The following is a 16492-nucleotide window of genomic DNA, read 5'->3' on the forward strand; positions in this document are numbered from 1 at the left end:
ATGAAATATACTACACTACGTCAGCATTCTAATAAAAGTGAAAATTGTATAGAAGATTGCTCTGCGACACACACATATATAGATATACACATGCGTACGCGTATCTTTGGGAAAAATTCATAATATATATATGTATGTATACGTTATTAAACCATTAAAACGCAAAGAAATAAATATATAGAATTACATTTCTACGAACCTAGAGAATTATATACGAAATCCACATTATGGAATATTCAACCAATTAACGATCCGAGAAACAATGAGAATAACAATACACGCACATATACATATGCATATATATATTTTACATAATGGAAAATTACATTGTGAAATGTATATATATATATATATATACACACATATTATTATATCGAACAACTACTCATCTAATATACAAAACCACCCTGTGAAAATTACATTACTGAACATTCAACTAAACCAACTGAAGACTTAATATAATAATATATAATAATATAATAATATATATACATAGATATGTGAAATAGCGTTGTATATAACCAGAAACAATACAAATGTCACACGACTTCTTCAACAACTTCGACTCTTCGTTCCTGCCGACAACACCTCACACGATGACTGCGTCTTCTAGGGCCACTTACGGATTCTTTACAATTCTTCTTCTTCTTGCACTGAAATATCATATGCAGTGAATAAAACACGAAAGAAGCAGGATGAACTAAATAAAAGAAATCATAACAAGATACACACCGAGACACTCCGCATGGGAACCTCTTTACAAAGATACCTCCGTATCTATCATTAAACGCATAATAATCAAGATGCACAAACCTCATTTGGAAGTCGACACCACTCACAGCGTGCCAATGCAAGGGAGGAAAACGAATGAAATTGTATTTCGTGAAGACGTTTCACCACTTTCCATAGATCAGAAACTGGAGTTACACAACTAATAACCTAATAACAAGAAAGTAATATAAAATATACACGATTTAATATATAGCAAATATGGACATATAAATCTACAAGGAGCAAAATATATCTCATATTGTCAAATAAAACCAAATTGTCAAAAGATCATCAGGACACGACGTCAACGAAGGTGCCACTGTGCCTACTTGGGTGGAAAACCGCCCCTTCAGCATCATCCTTCGCACATATTCACACACGCACGTCGATCACGTCATCTCGTACCATTCACATATCTTCCTCCTCTTGCGCTAAAACAAATTCACAAGTTTAAGGAAACAAACAACATGCGAAACGAGATAGAATACTAAGAATACATACTCACACAGTTCGCACAGGCGCGGACGCTTTTGTGTCCATGACTCAACATAACCTGTAATCACAAAAAGAAGATAAAAACCCCAATAAACTAAAATACCGAAATAGCGATCGCATACTAAAAATCACTGATCGAGATTCATATAACCAAAATTCATAGCACGCCATTATGAATACAAGATAACCTCAAAATATAAAACTATACAACTTTATAATTAAATCAAACCCTCACGATCACACTACAACGACTTCAAAATGATATATTAAAACTTACCATTATGTAAAAATACTTTATTGGAAGAAACAAGAAATAACGCGTGCTACACATACAAAAGCCACGGCGGAACTGCGAGATGACCACCGCTATGAAGGGTTACAAGAGCATCGCAGATGCAACTTCGGCAAAGACACGTTGCTACACGCGTATGGAAAGTCCTTGCAATTTTGACAAAACGGATTGCACGTGCCTTGATCGTTCCCATTGGCATCAGCAGGAAAGGATTCGGAAGGATTGCAGACGCAATCTCGGCGAAAGACAAACCACTGCAATATCCACATTCAATCACGTATTTTGAATGTTTCCATCAGCATCGAAAAGGTATACGAGAAATCAAGACACGGCGTGGGATGAAGCAAACAAGACATCAGCAATCATCAAAATCCACGTTCTCTCATGGAAACTCTAAAAACCTGCAGCATTGCGATTCCCACCGGAACGAACTGCCACGTGACTGCCATCCCATTGGGGATGTCATTATAAAAAGCGTAGCGACACATTTCAAATCAGATTAATTGTTAGCGTTCGGGAGAATTTAGCGAAAATAAGGAGATTAATTGTTAGCGTTCGGGAGAATTTAGCGAAAATAAGGAGAGTAATTGTTAGTGGTTCAGTAGAATAAAGAAGAGTAATTGTGAAAAGAGAGTAACTGTCATTAGTTGGTTCAGTTAGATTAGAGTAAGAGTAATTGTTAGCGTTAGGGAGTATTTAGCGAAAATAGAGTAAGAGTAATTGTTAGCTGTTCGGGAGATTTTGGCGAAATTACAGAAGAGTAATCGTTATCAGTTAGAATAAAGAAATTGTTAGCGGTTCAGTTGAATAAGAGAATAATCGGAATAATTGATATTAGTTGAATCGGTCCGTTTCGGTAGAATAAGCAGATAATTGGTATTAGTCGTTCAATCGAATTTGAGTGAGTCTGATATCAGTTCGTTCAGTTGATTTAATTAGAATTTAAGTTAGGATTAGAGAATAATTGTTCGTTCCAGTTCGAGTTTAAGAGTTGCGAGATATAAATGTTATTAGTCAGTTCGAATTATAAAATAATTGTTTTTAGTCAGTTAGAATTAAAACAATAGTTGGCTCAAGTTTTGCGTTAGAATTTCGAATTGTTAAACACGTCCGGACACACTGTTGTTTACACTGTTCAAATTAAATAAAGATTAAAACAAAAAAAATTATAGAAGTGTAAATCTTTGTAAAACCGGAATCACCCCAGCGGCCTGCCCGTTCATCAGCGGAGGCCAACGTCAGGTGAGTCAACTTTAATTATTATTAATAATTAATAATTAATAATTAATTATTACAATACACATAATTATTATTAATAATTAATAATTAATATATTAATTTATTAATATATTATATAATTATATATATTATATAATATATTATATTAATATATTATATATTAATAATTAATAATTAAAATAATAAATAATATCAATAATTAGTAAAATTCGTCATTAAATCCGCCAGGAATAATTATTTATAATATAATTGTTTATTCCAAACAATCCTCTCCCGTGCTAGTATTCCTGGGCATAGCAGGTTAGCCGAAACGTGGAGATTGTTGACCAGTGGCCTAAACTCCAATCAACGCTACTTAATCTAACAAGAAATATCTAATTGAAGCAGTCCTTAGACTGTTTCCGGTGGCAGCGACTACTACATTGATTAAAATTTGAAAATTTGGATAGCCAAACGTAACAATATGGTGTTACCGTGTAACGTGTAGCGTTGTATATTGTTACGTTATAACGTATAACATTATATGGTGTTACCATATAACGTATAATTATCATACAATAAACGTGTATTTTTTTATACAAAAATTCCGGTTTCATATTTACATACCTTTTACTATTACTTAATAACGTATAACGTTGTATATGGTTACGTTATAACGTATAACGTTATATAGTATTACCATATATCGTATGACGTTGTATACTATTACGTAACAACGTGTAGCGTTGTATGTTCTTACGTTATAACGTTCAACGTTATGTAGTACTACCATATAACGTATAACGTTATATACTATTACGTTATAACGTATAACGATATATAGTATTACCATATAACGTATAACGCTATATACTATTACGTATACTATATGTATACTATTACTTTTACGTTATAACGTATAACGTTATATAGTATTACCATGTATCGTATAACGTTATATAGTGTTACGTTGTAACGTATAACGTTGTATACTGTTACGTTATAACGCATAACGTTATATAGTAGTACCATGTAACGTATGTCGTTATACAGTGTTACGTTATAACGTATAACGTTATATGGTGTTACCATATAACGTATAATTATCATACAATAAACGTGCATTTTTCTATACAAAATTTCCGGTCTCATATTTACATACCTTTTACTATTAGGTAATAACTTATAACGTTATATAGTAATATCATATGTCGTATAACGTTGTATATTGTTACCATATAACGTATAACGTTATATAATATTACGTAAAAACGTGTAACGTTATATAGTATTATCATATAACGTATAATGTTATATCCTATTGCGATATAACGTACAACGTTGTATGTTGTTACGTTATAACGTTTGGCGATATATAGTATTAGCATATATCGTATTACGGTATATACTATTACGTAATAACGTATAATGTCATGCAGTGTTACCATATAACGTATAACGTTATATAGTATTACCATGTAACGTATAACTATATATACCATTACGTAATAACGTATAACGTTATCTAGCATTATCGTATATCGTATAACGATATATACTATTACGTAATAACGTATAAAGATGTATATTGTTACGTTATAACGTTTAACGATATATAGTATTACCATATAACGTACAACGGTATATAGTGTTTCGTAATAACATATAATGTTATATATGTCGGATGTACGTCAGGATTGGGGGTGGTGGTGTTCGGTGAATCTTCGTTGAAATTAGCCATAGGTGCGGTGTAACAATAGTTGAGTTTATTGACACAAATTAGGGATATTACAGCGTCGATAGATAGTCGCAAGGTTTCGATATTCGCGGCACTAGGACAATGGTCTCGGCTCCGGCAACGTTTCCGCGGTCAATGGATGCTGAACTTTACCCTTCGTTTGCGTCTAAGTTACACTGTATATTAGAGCAAGGAGCAATTATTACATATACGAAAGACAGGTCGATTACTGATGAGATCGCACTGGAGAGTGACTCTCCGTCGCGGAGACGCTGTCGAAGAAAACTATGATGGGTGTGCCTATGGGCACGAGATCATCGGATTCGCGGAGAAAAGTCTTCGTTCGAAGGGTGAGGGAAATTGTCGTTGCTGTTAATTGGTCAATTTCCATGTTGGTGGTTAGAGAAAGATATTAGCTGTCCTTGGGGAACGTTGCTAGCGGGAAGCGTCGTTCGTGGAAGGATAGATTTCTCTTATCTTCCCGTAGTTGGGGCACAGGCCATTTGTCTATTTGAGAGACTTTGTGTAATTGAAATTTAATATTCGTAGCGGGTCCTCGCCCAGCTAAACATATACTGCGAAGATGCGTTGGCATCTGGCAATCGTCTTACCCGAAGGACAAAGTCTGCGTGTGGCGAGCCACGGGACAGAAATCGTTGAAATGTTTACCGTCGTGCCCCGTCCCAAGTATTTCTTTTAAGGAAAGCTATAGAGTTACTTCATGGCTTTGTTAGATAAAACGTTCATCCCTTGACCGCGACTACGTTCGGCGACCGGTTGTCGCCTCGAGCCCGAGCTCACTATCATAAATTTCGAATAAGTACAGTCGGATCGAATTACAACAGTTTCTTAGTGCGGCTATGATGAAATCTGGATTACAGCACTAAGGGGGTATCGCTTCAAAGGAGAGGCTCCGGTGTTCTTTCATCTCCGACACGGCCATTCTGATTATCACACGTCCTCGGGTGGATCTAAAATATTGGGTTTTCCTAACATTAAACTTGATATAACTGGTATTTTGTTCCTTTATAGTTTAGCTAAATTATATTGTACTGGTCTCTTTATGGCTTAACTAACTGTCCAAATAGGTCAAGGGCCCAGGTTAACAACAAAAATTTCGATCGGACGTTCAATGATAAAGTAGGGAGGAAAAAAAGACACAAAAGTCAGTATCATTACGGTTAGTATTCAAAGCGCCAGTTGCATTTTGTGAGTTACCGGTCAGACCGTAATGACATGACAGATCATTTTCGATTTCATACACGGATGAGTCTCAGTTTGTTGGATCATATTACCGCACTGGGCGTGTGTGGAGACACTGAATGCGAGTACAGTGTATGGTGACACTGAACACGAGTGCATTGATGTAATAGGCGGGTATGGAGACACTGAATGCGAGTACAGTGTATGGAGACACTGAACACGAGTGCATTGATGTAATAGGCGTGTATGGTGAGGTTGCCAGTGTCACGTCGGAGACGCAAGAAATCACGAAACCGATAGATCGCCGGTGATCTTGTGACAACGACCATACCCAAATAAAATAAATAAATAAAAAAATCCTACAATGTTAATATTTATAATCTAATATTAAGATTATTATATTATATCGTATTAATTGTTATATTACAATAGGAAAATTAGAAATCAATCTGGGAATCTACGTGGAAGTACAAGCGAAGCTCCAAAATAACAACTACGTTAAATATTTTTTGGCAGGAAAATCATTGGGTAGAAACTAGTTTTTATTTAAACGAAAGCCAGTTTTCAATTTCTCCAAAAGCGATACGATTCAAGAATTTTAATCGTTAATAATTCTGATTATGAATAATCATTACGAACGATTCGATTTGTTCCTCGGTCGCTCGATAATAATTTTAGATCATGGGAATTTAATTTGAAAAGGTAATCAATGGAAGTGACCTGAATTTTTGTTCGGTTATCGAACAGTGACCATTATCAAGGAAAACCGAATTTTGCTTTGGTTACCGATAACCATTATCGATGGCGAAATTGATTTTCGATTATCGCCAAGCAATATCGATGAAAAAAATATTTTCTAGTCACATTCGACTATCGTCGATATTTATTGACATTGCTGATAATCGGTTTTCACTGGCAACGTAAAGAAGCCTAATTATAAAACTGATATGTTTCATTATGCAAAGAAAAAGATACGAAAATGTACGAAACAAAGCATAAGATAAAAGATATCACGGTGCAACTGTTAATAAAAATATTCTACTGCGATATCTTTCATCCTATTCGTTTCCTATATTTTCATATGTTTTGTTTGCTCGATAAAACACACAAGTTTTATGAATAACTGCGAACACACGTATTTTTGGCTTGTTAACTAGGTGATTGAGGGTTTTGTCATTAGATGATATTGAGAAAATTCGCAATCACCTAGTTTCCAACCCAATAATTATCAGTGACGTTAATAACGATTGATAATATAGCCAGTGATAATTGACAATGTAGAGCAAATTTTTGCCATCGATAATGGTCATCGATAACCAAAATAAAATTTTCTCGCCACGGATAACAGTTACTCGTAACAGAAAAAAAAAAAAATATTTAAAAATCCGGTTATTTATGTTGGTTACTGGTAACCAAAATGAAATTTCTCTCGTCGATAACGATTACCGGCAATCAAAAAAACTTTAATCCGTTTTAACGGTTATTCGCGATCAAAAATTTTTTAATTAAAAACATCAACCTTCATATCGCAACTTTGCAAACTTCTCTTGTAACAGTTATGATGTCTTGTAATTGTAACATTTATGGCAAATATACATTTAGCGAAAAATTAGTATATAGCATGAATAGAAGTAGTCTTAAACATTACAACTGGTGATAAAGATCGTTTCGCTAAATATCGTGGCTTAATACAGCGAATAATTGACTGCTCAAATATTTTCATCGTCTTTGCGCGACGAATATTTTATGTAACTTCTGGATACGGTTTTGCAGAGAAATTAGAAATTTTAGAAATTTCACAATCACGTATAATCGTGGCTCGTCGTGCTGTTAATGAAGTTTCTAAATATTTCGTGTAATATAGAAAAAGTGAAAAGTTTCTAAGAGTCTTCGAGTATCTTCGTGCGTCTCTGTGTGCGTATAATCGAGCGTCTTTAGATCGCGAACGTAGATCGAGGAAGAAATTGCGCGTCTTTGACCGGTTAGGCGGAGCAAAATTGTACGTTAAGAGATTAAAGACTGACACTTGCCAGGGTTACGAGTCATCTAGAAAAATAAGCTCCCGTAGAATATCACCTGAACGCCAATTTTGTCTCCGACTACGAGCACACGTAGTCCTATTACGCTGTTCTCTAGGGGGAAACGAGTGGAGAGCGAAAGAGAAGGCAGAGAAGAGCTCTCCGAGGAGCATCATATTAGTTTGAGAATTTTCTCATAAAAACAGGCTGAAATTTAAAGTTGATTTGAAAGTAGAGATCGGTTTTAGAAAGGCTACCGGTTCGATTGGATCTCAGGCTGAAAGTTTCATCTACAATTATATCTCAAATATTTGTGCAATTTTATATCTTCTTGCGTGTATTGCGTATGCTAAAAATCCGCAATTTTAATTATCACGTTTCGCACGAGACCAGCATTCGCGCAAATACTTACGAGCGAGAATTTATTCAAACAGTATAAATCTAATCATAAATCTAATCTAATTGAATACAGAAACAAACCAATACACTATAGCAAACCAGAAACACTATGCAATAAAACCACCAAATGGCAAACTTTCAGAGAAATAATAGAAAGCAAAATAAACTGCAACATCCCGTTAAAAACTCCTGAACACATAGAACAGGCAGTAGCAACATTGACAGCAACTATTCAAGAAGCAGCAAGGACAACCACTACACCCGAACCAACCAGCAGACAAACAATAACAATCCCGCAAGAAATACTCGACAAAATCAAAGAAAAAAGAAAAGCAAAAGCAAAATGGCAAAAATACAGAACCCGAGAAAACAAAAAACACTTAAACAAACTTGCAAAGGAAATAAAAAACAAAATAAAGGAGCACAACGATAATGAATTCGCAAAGTTCATAGGGACACTGTCCACACACGAGATCACCAACTATTCACTATGGAAAGCCACGAAAAAAATAAGGAAGCCAATAATACCCGTCCCGGCAATCAGAAAAGCAGATAACACATGGGCAAGAAGCAACGAAGAACAAGCTGAAGAATTCTCCAACCACCTCTGCAACACATTCACACCACACATTATCAACAACAGCAACCTCAAAAGTCATACGGAGGAGGATCCACAAACCACTACTACCACAGCCGACAAGGAATACAACATAGCTAAAACATCGGCACAAGAAATTAGAAACATAATTGATAAAACAAAAAACAACAAAGCGCCAGGAATCGACCTAATCAATGGTAAAATCTTGAAAAACCTTCCGCCAAAAGCAATAAGACTAATGACAATAACATTCAATGCAATTCTAAGAATTCAATACTTCCCCAAACCATGGAAATTAGCACAGATCAAAATTGTACATAAACCAGGCAAAGACCCGCACCAAACTGCATCTTACAGACCAATATCACTGCTTCCAGTATTTTCCAAAATACTGGAAAAAATAATATATTGCCGGATAAAAACAATAATAGAGACAAAAAAACTAATACCGGATCACCAATTTGGTTTGAGAAACAAACACTCCACGATAGAGCAAATGCACAGGCTTATAAACGAAATAATAGTAGCACTAGAAAACAAGGAATACTGCACAGCCCTCTTTATAGACATAGAGAAAGCATTCGATAAAATTAACCATGAAAGTCTACTACAAACAATTAGGAAACAATTCCCGGAGCAAATACACCACTTAATAAAATCCTACCTAAGCAGCAGAACCTTCGTAATAAAAATCAAGGACACACATTCTCAAGTTAAAGACATCAAGGCCGGGGTACCACAAGGAAGCGTCCTAGGCCCAATACTATACACATTATACACGGCGAACATACCAACAACTACCAACAGCACAGTATTGACATTCGCGGACGACACAGCTATACTAGTCAGGCATACTAACCCAGAAACGGCAGTCAAAATACTACAAGAACATATCATAAAAATAGAAAATTGGCTACAAGAAAAACAAATAAAAGCAAACCCCAATAAATGCAACCATATTACATTCACGCTACGAAAAAGGATACCACCAAACATCCTATTGAACGGCACGCATATAACGCAAACAAAGCATGTCAAATACCTAGGACTCCACTTAGATCAAAAACTCACCTGGAAACTACACATCAAATCGATAGTAGAAAAAATACAGAAAACAAGGAGACAAATGCATTGGCTAACAAGCCAAAAATCCAAACTAAGCACAGAAAATAAATTAAAAATATATAAAACGATCATAAAACCAATCTGGACGTACGGAATACCACTATGGAGGACGGCAGCAATGAGCCATATAAACAAAATAGAGGTAATACAGGCTAAAATCCTCAGAACAATAGTAAACGGATCTTGGTACGTCAGAAACGAAGATATACGAAGGGACCTGGGAATGCCAACGGTCAAGGAAGAAATTAGCAGATACTCCGAGAAATACAAATCAAGAATAGCAACACACACAAACCGGCTAGCTGCGGAAACATACAAAACCATAAATATAGACAGAAGACTAAAAAGGAAGCACCCAGCAGACCTTATAAAGGACATAACCTAACAAACACGAGGATGGTACCCCGCTGGGGGTAGGCACCAACATGCTAATTTAACCGTTAAAAAATTCCACCAAATGTCCAAATTGGACAAATTGTGAATTTTAATAAATAAATAAAAAAAAAAAAAAACGTTGTACACGTCAAACGTTCCTTGATTCGATGAAATGCAGCCTCTACTTTGCTCGATTTGTCACGGATTAGTTGCACCGTGCAAGCAAGGTTTATACTTAGACTTCAAAGTACGGAACATCGATAAAACACAACGCAGGTACGTGTTCTAAACGATGACACGAGCTTCCAAGTTTTCCAAGGAAAAATTGTTTCCCGCGGTTTGCGCGGTGGCTCGCGCTGCTATTCCAACGTTCGCAACGGAAAATTTTTTCCAAATGCGCATTACGCGACACTTTCCGAAAGTTTGTTAACGCTGTAACGAGACAGGAACCGCTGCGAGAATTATAACAGTGAAATTTGAAACGAAACCGACGATGCTGATGGAAATTACGTTATTCTGGACATTTACTCGCGAACGTAGTTTATTTAGTATTAGTGAAAAATTAGCACAAGGTATGAACAATAGTTTTAAACGCACTATTAGTCTCAAAAACGATCTCGCTATTTACCGTGGCTTATCGACGTAGCGAACAAAATTGGTTTTCCCAATAATTCGATGATCTTTTTTCCGATACTTGTGTGATACATTTTCAAATCTGTTCCACATTTTGCACGTATAATAATAATAATCACCATAGTTTTGTCTCGTTACAGCGCCAGTGAAATTTCGAAATTATTCGGTGCAATATACCCAATGGCTTGAGAAAGCGTTCCAACGTTTATCACGGAATGTTTTCACGAATGTGCGATGCGTGTCATGCGAGATATTTGGAAATTTCGCTGGTGCTGTAACGAGACGCGAGTATTGTATTGGAAAAATTTGAAATGGATCGGAAAATGTATATGGAAGTTACAGGACCTTTCTCGAAAATTATCGACAGTTCAAATATCAGGTTGTACAACAAAAGAGTCTTTCGTTTTATAAGAAAATAATAGACGCACGACGTTTCTTGTTTCCTTTATTTTATCGAACTACGTACGTTCCATTTTGTTCTATTAAGGTAAAGACCACGACATTTGACAGATTAGCTGTCGTGTTTGTATAAAGATGCATTGTCGTAAAAGACATATTCGTAGAGGAAAGACACTTTTGGGGCAACCTAATATTTGGCTGAACCTGACAAAACTGTACGCTTGTAATAAATAAAAAAAAGCCTGCTACGCCCTTTCGATCATTTTAGCTCGAGTTATGTATGGGTCGACCCAATTACGTTCTTACAACGTTAGAGGATACCTTCCTTTTGAAGAAAATGAAAAAAGATCGCACATTTTCGTTTCAATTTTCTTGATTAAAAATCTTCTCCCAACGTTACAAATATGTTTTATTATCGTTAAAATAGGGACAGACTCGAAAGTACAAAAATTGCAGAGTCGCAACTGATGTAACGAACATAATCATGATAGTCGTGTCTCGTTACAGCGTTAACGGGATTTCAAAATGTTTGGCATAATACGCGATCCTACGCAAAATTTCCGCCAGCTCGGTGAAGTTTCGGCTATCCGAGTCTCGTATTATACGATGTGTTTCCAGCTTTCTCCTAACTGCGCGTTTTTTTTTCGAAATTTTAACGCCGGCACCGCGCGAACAAAGTAAATAGATTAATTGAACTTTTAATCGATCAAATAGTCAACTAAACTGAAACGCAAGTACGATGTTAAGTTATCGAAATCAATTTTACGATTTTACCGTACGAACGCCGGTATCATCCGACCTTTCGGTATTTTCCGAGTTTTCTATTGTTCGTGTGATACGCGTCACCTCGGAACGATCAAGATTATTCGAACACTTTCGCAAGCCATAATAAGATTACAGAAAAAAGTACTTTGCTGTGAATACACGTTTCATCGGAGGAATCGAAATTTGTACAGGACGAAGTAACGTCGTTCGAACGAAGCTGCGATAGACTTAAAGTTGGGCTGTACAATTTCTAGATTTATATTAATCTTATAGAACGAAAAGACCCAGAGCTCTATGAACGTTCTAAGAGAACGGATCTCCTTCGGCGTAAATGGCGCTCCTTATCGGCGAACGGCTACAATATCCTGAATCTTTCTTTTCGACGGTTTCCACGTCGATCGAGAGAAACTATTCGTCGAAATGGACTATCCGTGGCTGATCTATTACGGCAGAAAGTGAAAAAGAACGTAAACGAAGGAAATGGCCGACATAAAGGACGATAACTGTTAATTTAAACGTAATAGAACGAAAGAATACGACGTATTCGTTAAAGGATATTTAAGACAATTTAAATTAAAATCGATTTTCACACGACGTTCTTCGATTTTTTCCAGAACCAGATTATATCTATGATAACGTTTCGATTATATCGTTTTATGCAAAAGAAAGCCAATTATATGATTGAAAGTAGAAATTTGGATCAACGTATGGATATCCTCCTATTTCGTTGCACGAGTTGCGAATAACCTGTCGAATAATGATAAAGATAGAAACGAATATGACAAAGGCATAACGAAGGAACTAATATTCAGAATTTCGTGCGTTTAATTCCTCGAAAATTGCACTTTTAAACGCATCGGTCTCGCAGTTCAACCTGCCGGGAACAAAGAATTTTATCGGAAACATCGTTCTAACATTTCAATTTTACAAACGTTTCGCTCTGCTTCGTTAAAAGCTGCGCGTATTTGGTAGATAGAAAATTATGCACATACGTTAAAACGTATAACGCGCAACAGGCAAGGATATACGCGTACGCGCTGCAAACGCGTTAAAAGCGAAAAATATCGCTGAAATTATTTTCCCATAATAAAGAAATCGTCGGGCCTCTTACGAATACAAAAGATAATTCGTTAAGATTATAGTGTCTATTAATTTTACCATAACGAGTTTAACAGAGCTTTCGAAACTAAAAGCTTTATCACAGACGATAAACCCTTTGAGTGCTGAATACTCACGGCCTATGTCGTCCGTAAAGACGGCGCGTGTCTAGCGCTGACGATCGCTGTGGATGGAATACTTTTTCGTTAGACTGAACTCTGTTGATTAACTATTCAAAGCGCAAATCGTAATAAGTTATAGTAGTTTAAATGATTAAAATGAAAGAGATTAAATGATTCAAGAGCGTTATATTTTAGTTATTTTTAATTATTTATTATAAACATTGAAATTTACAGTTAACTAGAATTTGCGTAATAAACTAGAAAACTAAATTTAGTAAATATGTGAAATCCCTAGAGTTCATGTAGGATATGGATTCTTTTTGTTTTACGGGTTGTAAATTCGAGCTATCGCGGGGAGACGCGGTCGTTAGAATACGCGTCAACGGGAGTCGTAAATTCCCGTTACGATTAGAATAATCGACACCACGAATAGTTCGATCCCCGTATTTCGGTTAGGATAATCGGGGTGGTTAATGCGGTATAACACTGGGAGTCAGAGTTATAATAATGTATATTTCCAACACTTTATACAATCACACAAAGTAGTAACGCCGTTGAAAAGATATAAACAATTAACAACTTTATCGCACGCAGATAATATAGATGTATACAATATAGAGCAATGCTCTTACAATTGAACTTAGTCTCTTGGTGGACGTAGCACGATATGATACTTAATAGAATAAGCGAATGTTTGGCAATGTCGCGGATCGACTTGAATTGGCGTTCTGTTCAGAGTTAGACGTTAGGCGTTAGAATTTTGACTAGCTGGTCGCTCTTGCGTTGAGATGGAAGAAAGTTCAGTGTGGGTGTGCCCTTTTGCATGACGAACGCGGATTCGTTGTTCACACTTTTCGTTAAGAAAAGTGAGGGTAACGATCCGCGATGTCGATTGGTTATGCCCTACGCTGATGCTTGAAGGGATGGGTAGAAGGCCTCCTACCATCGTGGTTGATAGGTGACCTTGTTCATGGAAAAACCTGATTGTTTTATTAGCTAGCTATTCGATTCTTCCCGATGGGTGCGTGTTCGCTTTCTCCGTATTTTTTCAGCGCGCCTAATAAATCCAAGGACCTCTCTAAAAACCAGATGTGGTTCGAAAATATGTTTGGCTTAAGAAATTCTTCAGGACAAAGGGGTTGAATGAAGACGCCTGTTGATACAATACAGTGACAGCGAAAGAATATATTGGGTCCTTAGGTTTATTGAGGGTCGGAGTGACGTTACGCAGGCCGCTGGCTGTCCGGTCGCGAGGGCTGGCATGCAGATGTTTAGGCGACGTAACACGGGTAGCACGACAGGCTGTGTTTAACGGAGAGATCGATACGGACGAGCAGTTGAAGAAGTACGTGTTCCCCAGACGGACAGACAGAGAGTTACATTAGAGAGACAGACAAGGTTATAGAATAGTTGTTTAAGATTGTAAAGACTGAAGATTTAAGATTTAAAGATTGAAGAAGAAAGATCGGTAGCTCAGGACGTTCAGGTAAACATTGCACCAAAGACTTATAATTTCCCGTTTAGATAATCATCGTTATTGATTGTTATAGACGCATATTAATTGTTGTTCATTTTTGTATTTTATCAAATCATTTCATAATAAAAAAAACTCGATTTTCAGACTTCAGAATCGAAATATTAAACTCCCAATAGACGATGAGACAGCAGCACTGATACCGATACGGATTCAAACTTCGTATTCCGAGACATTGTCTTAGAGGAAGCATAAATAACATCCACAAGAAAAACAAAGACGGAAATGGAGAAACTCAACGTGGACATGGAAAAACTTCTAGAGACCCTTTAAAGACGAGATAAGAGGGAAATAGTTGAAACAAACAACAATATAGAACGATTAGAAGGAACTCAGAAAGCCACAAACTGGATATCAGAGTATGAAGAGGAATGCAAAAAATACAAAATAAAAAGCGATGAGGAAAAGTCAAAGGTTTGAGAAAGTACCTAGGAAAAACAGCAAAAAGGCGGTACCAAACAAATCTACTGAAAGCTGGAGGACACAACTGGGAAGATTGGAAAGAAACATTTATCAAAGCCTTTAAGAATAAAGGTTGGCCGGCAACTGTGCATGCTTACAACTGTAAATACCTTTCAGGTTCGTTCGTAGAATATGCAATAGAGAAAGAACGACTAATATTGGAAGTAAAAAGGGAAATGGATGAAGAGGTGAGGATACACCTGATTGTCATTGGATTACCTATCGAAGTCCAAGACAAAATCGAAAGGGAAAATATACAGACAACAAATGACCTAATAGGAATATATTTAAATATATTATGCAAACGTTGGACAACGTTATGTTTTGTTAAGCTAACAGGATACACTAAAAATACATTATCAAGAAAGGGGATGTGGCCCATAAGCAAGTATGTTCTTCTACATATGACCATCAGACAGTACCTGTGATGCGGTTATCCCGGAAGTACATTGCGGAGTCGGTAGAGAGCGTTTCCTGACCTCTCGCCAGGGAGACAATAGATGAGGATTTAAGGGTGTCGAATCGGGATCCATGCAACGCGGAGGCGACTCGTTCCTTCGCCCTTCCTCTTCCTCTTCGCCCTTCCTCTTCCTCTTCGCCCTTCCTCTTCCTCTTCGCCCGATGTGCTTTCCTTTATGACGATTTGAGGCTCGCCATAGTTTGCCACATTCACATTCGGGCTGCACAATTGTCTTCTCATCTTGATTTAGAAAACTCTCACTTGAACATAAATAAAACGTTTCTTCGTTGAAACCGTATCATAGTGGAGAACGATCGAACAGTACAAAAGAATGAATAAAATTAAGTCACATTTTTATTAATTTTCTTTTGTATCTAAAAACAAATCTGATAGATTCAAAGATACAAGATCTTTGAAAATATCGTATGGAATTTAATACTAATTTAGTGTGCAATTAAAAAATTACTATACTATTTTATTTCTCCTATATACATGTTGGAGATAAAAGGACATCGGGGCCTTTCTTTTGGAATTTTTGGGAAGACCCCCAATACTTTAGTCTAGACTTTTTATTATAGCTGCACTTAAATAATAAAACTCAGAAGTAGTTGTTTATGATTTAATCCGACTATGTTTACCCGAGATTTATGACAGTAGGCTTGGGCTCGAAGTGACACAACTGGTCGCTAAACGTAGCCACGGTCATGGCATGGACGTTTTTACCTAACAAAGCTATGGAGTAATTGTATAGATCTCCTTAAAAATATAGTTGACCCGAGGGGTACAG

The 16492-nt window shown here is 36.5% G+C and overlaps 1 long non-coding RNA gene across 1 annotated transcript; it reads right to left on the reverse strand.

The window, feature by feature from the left end:
- Window positions 1-497: 497 nt before the first annotated feature.
- On the reverse strand, window positions 498-2071 carry LOC126914816 (uncharacterized). Its single transcript, XR_007709821.1, has 5 exons — window positions 1544-2071; window positions 1277-1324; window positions 1101-1202; window positions 814-939; window positions 498-653 (listed from the first exon to the last, which is right to left on the reverse strand). It is a non-coding gene; the product is annotated as an uncharacterized LOC126914816 (long non-coding RNA).
- Between the last annotated feature and the right edge of the window lie 14421 nt (window positions 2072-16492).

Source organism: Bombus affinis, chromosome 3 (genome assembly GCF_024516045.1).
Source record: "Bombus affinis isolate iyBomAffi1 chromosome 3, iyBomAffi1.2, whole genome shotgun sequence".
NCBI classification, from domain to species: Eukaryota; Metazoa; Arthropoda; class Insecta; order Hymenoptera; family Apidae; genus Bombus; species Bombus affinis.